We start from the raw sequence: 15,692 nt of genomic DNA, 5'->3' as shown, positions 1-15,692 counted from the left end.
AAAGTTGTAAAATAGCTCAAAGACAATTAATGGCTGAGAGAACCCAAAGGGGTGGACTGGTCAGAATACTCATTAGTCTTCTTTCCATCCACTTCAAAGTCTTTCACAATTTTTCCTGACAAATGAAATAAAAATATCTATTACTTACTATTTCTGGCAGTGCTCTGAGAACTTTGCATGTATTAATTCATTTTGTCCTTCCAAAACTGTTGCTTTAACAACGATAATAGTCACTAGTACTAATGAAAGGAAATACTGTCACTAGCTCTGTTTTCCAGGTGCTTTAACTCTCATAGGTAGCAAGTGGTGGGATTTGATCCCTGGTCATTTATTTCCATGTTTGGTCTTTATGCTTTACTGTGGCTAGTATTATACTTGAAGTTTTCAGCAGGCACATTTAATTGCTGCTGATTCTAAAGATTTCATAAGAAATCCTATATTTTGCTATTAGCAATAAACCCAATGAAATGATTTCCATGTTGCTGTGGGAAATCACATATGTAAGTCTCTTAAGCTTTGGAACAATGCTTCATTGGGCAACTCCAAGCATTCTTCTAAATTGGCAGGTATGAAATTGTGTTAACTGCTGTTTTTAATTATAATTGCATCACTGTCTTCAAGTAGAATTAAATCTAACTTTTGGATAAATGGTAACTACTAAATGTAGATTTCACAAAATGTTACTACACTGTAGTAATAATGTAGACTACTACTATAAAGTCTATTTCATAGAGTTCAAATTGGATGGTGTATCTTAAAATCTTTGATATATTTTTAATGGGGAATAACAAAAATCAAGATGAAATAATGTACCAACTTTTACATAAATTCAGTAAGCCAAAATATTGGTTTAGAGAATAAGTTTATTTAATATATAGAGAGTAATTCAATTATTATTAATAATGATATTATTAATAAATAAAACTATTCTCTTTATTGGGTACAATGTACATTACTCATGTGATGGGTATATTAAAAGCCATGCACTTCTCCACCATGCACTTCATCCATGTAACAAAAAACCATTTGAAACCCCTAAATCTATTTAAATAAAAATAAATAAATAAATAATAATATTAAATACAATTATTCTATATACCAATGGTTTTCAAAATGTGGTCTTTGAGCCCCTGGGGGCCTTTGAACCTCTGTTAGGAGATCCATGAAGCTAAAAGATTATTTTCATAATAATAGTAAGATATCATTTGCCTGTTTCACTGGGTTTACAGTTGTCTCTTTTGGGAAATATTAAATTTGAGATGTCTATTAAACCTCCAATTAGAGGCATGGTTTGATATATGGGTCTGAAATTTTAAAGTACTTTTATTTTTGCTTCTAATTTGGTTTTTATTGTAAACAAAACAACTAAATACTTACATGCAGCATTTTTGTTTAAAGTGCTTAATGGTTAAAATAAATTTTTAAAAATAAGTTACAGTTCCTCTTTCCTACCATAATATCAATATTTTTCATAATCACAGCACACACACTTTTCTGTAGAACTAATATTTAGTATTTTAAATGCATAATAATGATCATATTGATCATTTTTATTTTTCCTTTCTTCCTCATAGCATATTTAGAAAATAGATAGATAGACATTGTTTTTTTTCCACACTATTGAAATTTCTTTCTTAAAGGTTATCAGTGGTGTCTTAATCCCTAACTTAAATTCTCCTTGAAAACTTTTTCATTGCATTTTTAATATACTTCTCTCTCCCAGCGAGAAACCTTCTTTCTTCTGTTCTACCAACACTGGATTATTCTCTTCAATCTCCTATAAATTATTTTAAATACAGGTGTTACTCAAATTCTTGTTTTTGACCTTCCATTAATAAATTCCTTGTTGTTAAATTTATATTTCTAGTGTACATTCCCTTACTATCTCCACTGAAAACCTGACCTCTCAATACAGCTATCTTATATAACTTCACAATCACCATTTCACACCATATACTCCCACCGGTCCCACTCCAACTCCCAAGGGTTTTACTCTTGTTAAGGATTTTAACGTGTTCTCAGTCATCAGGTGTTTAAATTTTACTAATTTTTGCTTCTTTATTCCTTTCAGTTAAATATTCCAGTGATCAAGAAATAACATGTATTTTAACAATTTTAACACTTAAACAAGTAATGCTCCATACTCATATTATTGTTATAATATTCTAATGAAGTAGGCATATACTATGATCGTCCAGTTTTAGTGATGAAATGAAAACGGAGGAATTAAAGAAACTTTCTCAAAGCAAAAGTTTTAGTAAGTGCCAAGGCCAGGAATTACTCTTAAGTTTTCCTAATTCCATACCTAGTGGCTTTTCTGATTCATTCTGCTGCCAAATTCTAACAGTACTATTTCCACACGACTTACAATCACAGCAACAAAAAGGTGTTCTGACTCAGTAGTGGTGAATAAATTGTGTGATTGCGTTAATCATGTTTAAGTTGATTACATAGTATGATCATTAAAATGAGGTAACTAACCAATTTTTAAGACAATTATAAAAGAGATGTTTGAAATATGTTTTGTGTAAGGGAAGCATCCTTGCAATAAATTCCTTTCTAATGTGACTATGTGCAAGCCCAGAAATGAGCTTGGAATGATAGGTTCTGTTTATACTCATGACCAAATAGCTCCCGCAACCATTTGGATTTAGGAAAAAAATAGATGAATGAGAAAGATTTTTAAATTCAATTTGTTTCAGGGGGAATTAGGAAAGTATTTATATAGTGGCACTTACACTGAAGCAGGGCTTTAAAAAGTTATATTAATATTCTCCATCCCAGACCTTTAATATCAGGCTAGAAATTTATCAAATTTATTTTTCTTCTCAAGGAAATAATTTTGGTTTCAGTGATGCTTCTCTAATTTTTATGTTTTCCATTTTATTGATATCTACTCTGATCTTTCTTATTTCAGACATTCTTATTAATCCAAGTATAATTTGCTCTTCTTTTCCTCCTTTTCTTTTTAAAGTGGAAACTGAGTTCATTATTTGAGATCTTTCTTACATAGATATTTGGGGCTCTAAACTTCCCTCTAAATACTGCTGTAACAGCATCCCATAATTTTTATATATTATGTTTTTATTTTTATTTTTAGTCAATTTAAAATAACTTATAATTTCCATTTTGATTTCTTTTTTAAGCCTACATTTCTTAAGGAGTATGTTGTTTAATTTCCACATATTTTGGAATTATCTAGATATCTTCACAAATTGATTTGGACTTTAAATCTTTTGTAGTCATACAAGATACTTTGCATGATTTGAACACTATTAAATTTTTGAGGTTTGATTTGTGGTTCATAATGTGTTATCTGTTTGGAACTGGACCACATGCTTTTAAAAAGAATATGGATTTGGACATGGTTTTTTGGAGTATTCCATAAATGTCAATTAGATCAAGTTATTAATAGTCATATTCAATGCTTCTGTAGCTTTATATCTACTTGTTCTATTACTAAATGACAGAGGGATTTTGTAATCTCCAAGCAAAATTTTGGATTTGTCTGTTTCTCTTTGCTTTCTAGTAGTTTTTTTCTTCTTGTATTTTTATGAGTTTTATTCATATTATTATCATATTCACATACATATTTTATTATTATATTCACATAGACATTATTTATATACATATTAATAAAATTAATCTTTTTAAGTGTATAACTCAGAAGTTTTAATACATATATTTAATATATGTATACCACTATCTAATTTTAAAACATTTCCATCACTACAAAAAAGAAAACCTGTATCAATTAGCAATCACTCCTAATTCCCCCATGCCTCCAACTTCTAATCTACTGTCTGTTCCTAGGATTTGCCTATTCTGGACAATTGATGTTAATATAATCAAACAATATGTGATTGTTTCAAAGGTGGAAGGGTAAATCCAGTCCTTGTTGCTCCATCTTGGCCAGTAATGAAAGTATAAAAGTCAAGTTTGTAATTTGATATATTTAATGAAATGAGAAGCTTCTAAATTTATAAAATCCATGTCATGATCTATTTATCTAAGTACACAACACATAAATGCAATATTTTTTTGAAAAAATTACATCTTTAAAAATATATTTAAACCTCCTATAAATTTGAGCAGAAAACTTCATATTTACCCTAAACAGTGAAGGAAATTCTATATATATTTGGCAATGAAAATATTAAATTAAAAATTAAAAAATTGATTTGATGGGAAGTCAACCTTAAATTGAAACAGTACATCAAAATCACTCAGTTCCACTGTCTATGTGTATTCAAATGTACTTAAAAGAAAGCATTAAGCTTGCTTTTATTTTTTGTTTCTCAGCCAGATGTTTTGATATTATGTATCCAAAGCTCTAGGCTGACTAATATTGAGGAAGATTTACTACTCTATAATGGTGAACATAAGGACTCTTTTGCTTTGGAATCATCTGTCAAGGGAATTGTGGAAAAGAACAAACTGGCAAAAATATTTCCCAAAATTAAAACAGAAAAAGCGTTTTGGCACATTGTAGAAGAGAATATATAAATAAGTACATCTATGAGAAAAATATTTAACTTCATTTTTGAAAAATATAAATCAAGACCGCCAGTAAAATATTTTTGTTAGTTTATATATAACCTATTATTTATAACTTTTACTTTATTTTCACTCTATTTCTGCAATACAAATTTTTACATAAATTTTGTTTTGTTGTTTTAAATAAGAACCAATACTTTTCATCTGTAAAAATTAAGTATAGAATTTGAAACTAAATGCACAATTTGTCATTTTGAAGTACAGATACTAAGTCTAATTTGACTTTTATTAAATTTTAAAGAAGATTAAAAAGCATCAACAACATCCTTTTAAAATCTATATTAAAAATATTCTATAGGTATCTTAACTGTGTTTATAAGTAATTATGTGATATACTAATGAAAAGCTGTATTTTCTAAATTGTTTTCTAATGTTTTATTTACAATATACTAAAAATAATATACAGATCTAAATTCTCCCCTAAATGTTTTAATTATTTTTTTCCTCTAAGAAAAGTATTTTTGAAATAATTTTGTAATGGTATCTTCTTATGACTTTAGCCTGAACTTCCCTAATGACTATGATGTTGAGCATCTTTTCACTTGCTTATTTGTAATCAATTTATCTTTGCTGGAGTGTCTGTGTAAATCTTTTGTCAATATTTTCTTATTGATTTATTTGTCTTATTGAGTTACAAGAGTTATTTATATGTTCAGGACACAAGTTTTTATCAGCTATGTGTTTTGCAAATATATTCTTCCATCCTGGCAGTGTCTTTTCATTTTCTTAATGATGGCTTTTGAAGGGCAGGTTTTAATTATTGATGAAATCCAAACTATCTTTTTTTAATGTATCATACTTTTTGTGTCCTATATAAGAAGTCTTTGCTTAATCAAAGTCCATACAAGTTTTTTTGGTATATTTTCTTCTAGAAGTTTTATAATTTTAGCTCTTACATTTAGATCTATGATTCATATTAAGTTAATTAATATGTGGTTTGAGATAAGGATTTAAACAAAATGTTTTGGCACCATATAATGAAAAAACTATCCTTTCCCCATTTAATTCCCTTGGCATCTTTGTCAAAAATCAATTGAAAATAATTTTGCAGGTCTGTTTCTCAACTCTCTGTTCTGTCCCATTGATCTATATGTTTGTTCTTTTGTCCAAACCATACAATATTGAATTCCGTAAGCTTGAAATCAGGGCGTATGAGTTTTTAAACTTTGTTCTTCCTTTTCAAACTTGTTTTGGCAATTCCGGTGTTTCATATTTACACAAAAATTCAGAATAAACTTGTCAATTTCTAAAAAAAAAATCAATCTGATATTTTCATTGAGATTTCGCATCTATTAGAATGGCTAAAATTTTAAAATAGTGAGAATACCAAGTGCTGATGAGGATATGGGAATGAATGGGACTTTGATGAATTGCAGATGAGAACACCAAATGGTACAGTCACATTGGAAATCAGTTTGTCCATTTCTCATAATATTAAATGTACATTTACCATATGATACAGCAATCCTACTCCTTAATAATTATAACTAAAGACATGTATGCAAATGTTTATGGCAACTAATCCACCAAAAAGTAAAAAGAATACGAATGTCTCTCTACTGGTGAATGAACAAAAAATTCATGATGTATCCAATTTGGGGAATACTACTCAGCAATAAAAAAACCCAACTGTGATTCATGCAAGAACATGGATGAATGTCAAAAGCATTACACTAACTGAAAGAAGCTAGACACAAAGGATTAGATATTGAATGTTTTCATTTATGTGACATTCTAGAAGGGCAAAACTATAGGGAACACAAATACAAAGCCAAATGGCTGAGGTGAGGAAAGCGAATTGACTGCAAAGGAGCAGAAGGAAGCTTTGTGAATTGATGAAAATAATTTATATACTGATTATGGCTGTGGTTACAGAACTATATATATTTGTCAAAACTTTCCAAATTGTATACTTCAAAAGAATGAATTTTATTGTATGAGAGTTACACCTCCATAAACCTTACAAAATTAAACAAAACAAAAATTTTTTAGAAAGACCAATCAGTCAGCATCACTTACGCAATTTATTCTAGACTTTGTTATTCTAATGGTGACATAAGCTACATGTGTTGGGAGATCCCTTATCGATATAGGGGTAAAGAAGGGCCTGGTATTGGAATTATGATGAGAAGACCCTAACTCTTCTTTCTATTTTGTTCCAGAAATAGATGCATATTCTTATATTTAAATACTTCCACATATGTTATGTATGATGTAAAGAGATTTAATTACTGTCTTCTTTCTATATAAGTAATTTTAATAAATCATTTAATATAAGCCCCTATGTTTTCTATCAATCCCAGTTAACTTGTAAAATAATATTCAATACAAACTATGAGTTGGATTTTCAAATTTCTCTTAAAGTGTTCCCCATGGATGTCTTGGCTTACATTTAATTTGAAATTGTTATATAATTTATTCTCAATGAAACTCTTGTATATTTAGTTAGTAAGCCTTTTGAACACATTCACAAGTATATACAAAATATGACCTTTGCAAAACAAACTATTGTCCTCAAAAGCTTTGATGGAATGGTATACTGGAGCCATAACAGCTGCCATTTAAACATCTTATGGAAAAAGGTCAAGCACTTATCGTAATTTATAGGAATGATGGGAGGAAAATAAAACCAGAAAATGCATTTCTCTTCCCTACATGCCAACTTTTTCCTTTTTATAAAAGACTTCACAGAAATGATTTTAGTTCCATTGGTGTTTGTTACAATTTACTATTATCTTTTCCTTTTTTTTGTCTTTCTGTTTCTTTTTTTTTTTTTCAGTCATAGTCTATAATCATTCACCACGTAGTTCTCTGTGGATGCAAAATCCAGATGGCCTGGCAGATGGGGCTTTGGAAGATTGGTTGAAATTTTCCAGACACATCCATCACTTAAACACTCCATAGGAAATTTGAATAAAACTAAAGATCTGAAATTCTATGGACTGTCGAGGGTAGTCAGCTGTAAAGTTCATGTGCAAACACATGGTTGATTATGACTTCTTAAAGGAACCTTATTATATTGTGCTATTTCTGCATTACTTAATCATTTGAAATTTAAAAAAACCCACCAAATCTTATTGCAAGAAAACTTAACTCAGATTTTCCACTTCTTTCATGATTTTATACCTCATGAAATTTGATTTCATATGATTTTATACCACTTAGAAATGAGGGAAATTCTTCTTGCAAATCAATGCAAGGAGTCAAGGTGTTCCTTTCTTGGATAGAAACAAGGAAATATTTTCTTTTTCATGTGGCGATGGTTAATCAGTAACATCAGTTTATAGATAATTTTTTTAATTGTGTCTGAGGCAGTTTTTCTCAAATATTTGTAAAAATGGTGACCTAATTAACCTCACTATTTACTAACTAGTGATTATGCACTCATGTAAAAAGATAAACTATTGATACTGTATTTTCACATAATAGATGCTTTATAAATATTTTATTATTCTCTTGTACTTATTATTTTCATATGTGTTAAAATCCAGGCTGATAATGGAGAATATCTAAGGATTTTTGTGGTCCCATCAGATGTACCCACATAAATTTAGATTTAAATTTGAAAGAAACAGAAAGCTTTTTCCTAAAAACCAAACACAAATGACATTTTAGTGATTGTCAAAAATACTCAACACTATTGTCATTGTATTTTTTAAGCCACGTAGTATCTTCTAGAAAGAGTGAATGATTAAAAAACGTGTAATATATGTTATATATGAATGGAGAGGGGATTACCTGAGGATATTTATAAGTAAACACCTGATGGCTTTATCTTTAACAAGATAATGAAAGCCATGAGAAATTTGGCACTTAATGTCATTTTTAGGATTCCTGATTCTGAGTCACATACCCTATGTTCCTTCCAGCTCAATGCTTCTGAAATAGAAAACCACTGGTGGTACCAAAGACACTGTTAGGCAGCTCAGTGCATTGTAGAGGGGTGCCAGGAGGGAAAGCTTAGTTTTAAGCAGCCATTCTAGCAAGAAACAGCATTTGACCTGGAATACAATTCCAAATGCGGTCTTTCAGCAACACAAAACAGAGGAGTGGATTGGAAGGCAGGAGAAGGGCGTGACCTTGAGCATCACTAGAAGAAGGATAAGGAAGCCTTTTCGGAATCACTCTGTTCCTTCCAGGTGAGGGGTCAACATTTTATTGTATTTATTTTTATAAGTGATTTTCTATCTATGTTGAGAGATACTGTTATTCATTTTAGTGGCACAATGCCTTTAAATATTTTAAATATTAAGTGAACATAATTGCGAGCACAGGTAGTACCAGGTAAGGCAAAAATGTGGAAGAGGCATGATTAAAGTTTGGAGATCACCGCTCTAACAAAATGAGGCTCTTCTTCCATCTTTGGACGCGCACATTTCCATCTCCATGTGCCAGTTTCTCCTAGTTCCTGTGCGCGAAATGGTTTGGCTTCTCTACTTAATGAACTTCTGGTCCATTTTGGAATGTCTCTGGAGTCCCTCCTGAAGACTTCAATTCAAATGTCTAAAGAGTCCTTTCGTAGGATCTTCTCCAATCTATATAGGCTGGTTCGGTAACTTCTTCCTCCCTATTTAAATACATTTCATTTCTCCTTTTCTTTGAAAGAAAACCAAGCAATAAAAGTTTAAAAATATAAGATCCCCCCACATTCTTACTATCTTGGTAAAACTATTTTAATTTTTTTATTCCTTCTGTGTAGTTCCATGTATCTGAATCTGAATCCGACTTGTATTATGTTCGGTTAGAGATCAGCCTTCGGCAAGTCCTGCAATATTGTGACTTCCCACAGGTCATTGTTACTGACTTGTTCATCTTTGCTCAGTGCCTACCATGGTGCTGAATGCAGAACCACCTAACAAAGTAATATTGTCCTGGTTTGAGTAGTAATACATAAGATGAAAAACACTTTCATTTTAGAGACTGTTCTCATTTTTCTTGCTATTTCTGTGACTTGCTCCTTTAATCCTGTCCCTTTAAAAAGAAAACCACCTATACGTACTTTTCATCTCTAATATCTGGGGTCTGATTGAAGGTTGAGACATTATTAGCCTTAGTGGTAAAGGAGAACTTGAATTTTATGCCACAGTTGTTTTTCCCCCAGGAATTTAAATAATGCTTGATTGTGCTGATGTTTCATTGTTGAGAACTACTAGAAAATCACTGAACTGTTAGCCCATGATTGTATGAAAAGAATTCACAGACATGTTTTTAAAAAGGGCTGAGAAATAGCATGGTAATTGATTGCACAGAGGATAGAAGCCCAGTGACTCTTGCTTTAAGGCTAGCAGCGGTGTGAAAAAAAATGAAAGTCCTTCTGAATTATTTATCATGTATTTTATTCTTTATTCAGACTTGAAATACTTTGTGATAAAATAAAAATAAGTTATACACTTTACAGCAGGCCAGCGTAAAATAATTTTTAATCTCGTGTGATAGTAATCATGGAACAAATGATTTCGGCAATCATGAATATCTATGGGCCTTGGTTCTTCATTTGTAAAGGAAAGAAATAGAATTTCAAAGCACTTATGAGTGTAAAACAACTAACATAGACCTTGGCTCAGTAAATGACAAATTAAATGGCTAAGAACTTTATTTACAATAGGTATATAGCTTTTGTATCTATGTCATCAGAATGACACGCGATGTTTTACTATTCTCCAGATGCTCTGTTGCATGCAGTAACTCCAATTTTCTGTGTCAGAATATTATTGTGGTCAAAAAACAGCAGTAGTATAAAAATACATGTTTGAGACTTAAATAATTAGTATATGTATTTACTAGGTGCAAATGAATGTTATGCCTGAACTCTCTAAATCTGTTTGCTTATTTTTAAATCGAAACAATAATGATTATCTCATGGGCTTGTTTGGATGAGTAGTTCTCAAAGCATCATCTCAGGACATGCAACATTGTAGCACCTGGGTGCTTAGCAAAAATTCTCAAGCCCCCATCAGACCTACTAAATCAGATACTTTGTGTGTGAGGCCACATAAGCAATCCGTATTTTTTTAAAAAACAAAACCCCTCAGGTACTTTTGATGCACATTAAAGTTGGAGAACCACTGGTTTGATGGGAGGGGACACAACAGTAGCACACCCTTATATGGTATATTTCTACCTTATAGCTATAATAGATGTAAATAACTTGAAGAGCACATATATTAGTAAAATATAGTTGAATAAATAGTAAATGGTGGTTTTGGAGTATTTATTAACTTTTCTTTTAATATAATTAATTTATTTTTAAGTATATATACCTTAATTTCCAGTAATGGCTGTTTTACCAACTAGTTAGCAAGTTCCTGAAAATTTGACAGTTCTCCTAAACCTGTATGGGCCAGCTTGAGCGCACCACTCTGGTATTAATAATAATATTTTCCTTTTTTATAGTCTTAGTTTTTTTCCCCATAACTGGTAGAATATCAAGCACACAGATGTACTGGAGAGGAGTTCATGGCACTGTAAACCAACTCACTATCCCAAAAGGAGCTGCAGAAGATACTTTAAGGAGGGAGCTTAGCCTAGGAGTTGTGGCATACTAGAAAGTTGAATCAAGCCACCAGCATTCAACTTCAAATAATTTTTCTATCCAAACTGATGAATTATGCCACAGAATATGACTGCACTACACAGGAATCCATATCCCTCATTGTGTTATGGAACGTGTTCTAACTCCACAATGATAATGGGGGTCAGTTCATTCTCGAAATGGAGATTTCACCATCCCATGCAGAGCAGTTGTCTGCACATTCAGAAAGATGCAGGGCAGAGCCATGTACTCAGCATGTTCAAAGATCTGTGGTTAAGACAGATATATCAAATGCAAAGTTGAAAAACTGTCCTTGGTTTCTCCAGAAAATATCCTCATTATACAAAGAGTCAAAGAACCAGCAGAACAGAAAAACCATGGGTTATCCAGCAGGTATGAGCTTAATGTCTCCATCTCAAAACCCAGCTTCTACTAGATTCCTTTCAGCATCAGTATTTTACTTGCTAGAGAGAGTAAACAAATAAACAAACAACAACAACAAAAAATCAAAAACAAAAAACCAATAAGGGTTCATCATCATAAAAGTATTTGGGCAAGATATGTAAAATTACTGAACTAGAGTCCTTCAGCATTTATTTCTCCTTGTGAAGTTCTTAAACAAGAGAAGAATGGGCAAATCAAGGCAAATTCACTCTTTCTTATTAGCCAGATATTTTCTTCTAAATATCTAGAAGGAGCTAGAAGGGACTACATTTTCCCACTTTTAAGCAAGTTCAAGTAGCCTCCAACCAAGTACCATCCTTCCCCTGCCATAGGAATAATAAGGCTCTTTACATCATGGGGTTGCTATGAAAACTAAGTGAAAAAATGCAAGTAAAGCATTTAGCCTGGAGTCCCAACGCCTGTCATTTAGTGATTGCTCAGTAGTGTTAGGTTACAGAGGATACCACAGTGTCCACGCCAAAGGTGGCTTAGATTCCCCCAGACCTTCCTAGGCTAACACAGTAGCTACAAGCTTCATGGTCACCTGGTAGAGAGGCTCTTCAAAAGTGGCAAGAAGAAACAAAGCTTGGATTACATAAAACAATTTTAAGTCTCTTACCACTCATGTACAGTGTTGTAAAAGGAGCTAGAGGAGGAAATTAAGAGGAGGAAGAGGACGAGGAGGAAGAAGAGGAAAAAGAGGGTTCATCTCATTGTGTTTCAATGACTTGTTTCCTTATTTCTCTCACAATTCATTAGTAAAACTGTATGAATAGGGATGGCTTCTTATCTCTAGGTATACTGCCAGCGCCTGACTCAGAGTCTCATATATAGCCAACACTCATTAGATATTTATTCATTGATTGAGTAAATGAATCACAAAAGTTAATGTCCAGAATTAGATGCATAAAGGTTATACCAAATGATTGTATTTCCCGGTTTGAGCTGATGTTTTGTACTTGTGTCAGAGTGACCCCCAAATATGACAAATTCTGATCATACTCATGGTAGGAGAAACAATATTGATCAGCTATTTTAAAAAAGCATAAAATTCATTTTTTCATATATCTGAAGTTCTCAATCTGGTGCTCCCTTTGAGGGCAATAAATAGTAGATACATAAATATTAGCATTATTGCAATTAAGATGATTGTCTTAGTCTGTGATGCTATAACAAAATACCTGAGACTAGGTAATTTATAAATAACAGAAATTTATATCTCACAGTTCTGGAGGCTGGAGGCTTGTCCAAGATCGAGGTGTAGTCAGATTCTGTGCCTGGCGAGGGAAAAATCTCTGCTTCCAAGATGGCATCTTGTTGCTGCATCCTCCAGAAGGCACAGATGCTGTGTCCTCACCTGGTGGAAGGGACAGAAGGGCAAAAAGGGTCTAGCTAGTTCCATCAGCCCTTTTATCAGGCACTAGTCCCACCCATGAGGTCAGAGTCCCCACGGCCTAATCACATTTTAAAGCCCCCATCCCCTAATACTGCTGCACTGAGAATTTAAGTTTCTACATGAATTCTGGAGGGAAAATAAACACTCAAACCATAGCAATGATGCTTGCAAATCACTCCAAACATTCACATATGCTATTGTTATCTGGCAAAATGAATCGACAATTTTATATATCAGAACTGTACATACAACAGACAATATATATTCTCATGTTACTATGAGGTAATACTAAAATTAGAAAGAAAGATCATATTTCTATTTTAATTATTTTTGGGAAAATTAATTTAAAGACCTCAAGGTAAATTGAAAAAATCTTACACTGAGACAATTTAACAAATATTTATTGAATATCTATCCTACACCAAGCTCTGTTAGGGGCTTTGGATCTAAAAAAGACATAGGTTGTGTTTTTTCATGGGTAACACTATTATCATGTGTTAAACTATTATCTCATGGATTACACTATTATTTTTCTTATTTTTTCTCTCGAATTTTTAAAAAATGAATTAAAATACCTTCATCTTTTCTTTCCTAGAAATTACATAGAAAGTGTCACGATTAGAGATTCATTTTTTAAAAATTGAAGAAGCAAAGCTTTCTTATTTCCTTGAAATTGGCTAATGTGATGAAGTGCTATTTCATTTTATTCTGTGAAGTGGTGCCTTCCCTGAACATAAAGTATAAAATGTCTTCTTATCACATGTTTAAAAAAGAAATAACTAAAATAATAAAATCTATTATTGAAACTAAAATAATAAAATCAACAAGTTGTATGTCTAATGCATTAATTTATTCCGAACAGATCCACCTTTTATTAGAGCTATTTCTTAATGTTTATATCTCAGCCTTCATATCTCCAAGAAAGTAACATCAGGTAAGTTAGCGATGTAGTATTGGAGAACTCCGGTGGCATTACGAGATGTGCTCCTAAGCCCTAGCCTGCTTTAAACCTGACACTTTCTGATACTTTTAGGAACCTCTATGCCAAGCCTATACCAAGGGAAAGTAATTGATTGATTGATCATCTTTGTTGGTTCCTGAAAGATAAATGTAAAATAATCTGGGTTTAATAAAGTTATGTTTAATATATAATACTTCTAGGTCAAATATCTATCTCTGCTATCTACTGTGACCTGAGGCATTTAAATTATTTTATCTATCTCACTTTTAAAATTATAAAAATGGATTTATCTGTCATACAAAATTATGTGGTTTAACTGTTATCGTGTAAATGCATGTAAAGAATGGTATAAATGGTAAACACTCATTATACTGTAAATGTTTTATTACCAATACTTAGAAAGTAATTCAGCAAGTAGTTATTACGAGAAGAGAGTAAGGGAAAAAATACTCCTTGAGTGCTAAATCCCCAATGTAGGCAATGCAATGTATGGTTTATATATATTTCATTTTATCTTTACGAAGACAGTGTAATATATATATGTGTGTGTGTGTGTACATATATATATATATATATATAAAATTGTTCTAAGCACATAAATGAGGAACTGAAATAAAGATTAAGTGACTTTCTCAAGGTCATAGGTAGTAAATGGTGGATTCAAGATTCAAATTCAAACCTGTTTCATTCTGAATCCTCTTATTTCTTTTATACTTTTTCAAGTTCCCCTAGAAAGCAATCTGAATTTACTTCTATTCATCAATTCATTAATTACCTCTTAAGCCATGTCTAATCAACCTTTTATTCTATTTGTTGATTAAAAAAATTTTTTTGCAACTTTTTATTTATTTTTAAGATTTATACTTCTTTCACTTCCAAATATGATTATTTCTGTATCATGATTTCTTTTGTGTTTGGCATTAGTTTATCTTTCTGAACAGTTTACATATATTTATAGATTCTCTCAGCTTTCTCATTTGAGTTCCTCAGTTCAACTACCCTTCTTATTGGGTCTCTAATCAATTTTTCTTGGTAATGGACTTGTTCAAATTTTTATGACATTTGTTTATGGACTCAATTTCTATGAGAATTACCCTCTCTTTGAAAATGGCAAATCTTCTGAGCTGTGGAGATCTCTGGATGGGGGCAGTTTCAGAGGATGGCTTCCTGAGGGTTCTGTTCCACATGTATGTTGTAAATGTGGCACCTACCCATACGTGCTAAAAATGCTGTGTTCAGATTTCTCTTCAGCCTTTCAGTTTCCACATATGGCCTTTGTGCCAATGAGCTGCACCAGCTGGTAGAAATTTTCCAGTTACCATTTGTGGGCAAGTCAACTCTTTTCCACGTTGTATTTTAATGAAAGGAGCCCCATCCTGACCTTCTAATAGCAAATTTCATTCCATTGTAGGCATCAAAACCCCAGATCTTGGGATTACATTTAGTCCCAGGACCTTGGCAGCCAGCCATGAAGCTTCAACTCTAACCTTTAAGTCTGTGAGCTTTCTTTTCTCTTTTTGGCACTTGGATATTTCACTTTTTGCTTTTTGAGCTCAGATATGCATTTTAATTCTTTCGATGCATTTTACTGAGCATTTCTCTATGTATAGAGTAGAGAGTGGTGGCTCTCACATTTCTAAATTTATCATCTATTTGCGAAGGTCATTTATATGCAAGATGAGCATACAATTTCTCATCCAAATTTTTGAGTGAAACTGGGCACTATTAATAATTATACGGGGACAATAAAACTATGCTGGCCAGGGTAAATGGTCACCCTAGTTCTATGGAAATGAGTATAT

This window comes from Lemur catta, chromosome 8 (assembly GCF_020740605.2).
Source record: "Lemur catta isolate mLemCat1 chromosome 8, mLemCat1.pri, whole genome shotgun sequence".
Classification (NCBI taxonomy): domain Eukaryota; kingdom Metazoa; phylum Chordata; class Mammalia; order Primates; family Lemuridae; genus Lemur; species Lemur catta.
The sequence above is the reverse complement of the archived record's forward strand: the minus strand, read 5'-3'. Positions refer to the sequence as shown.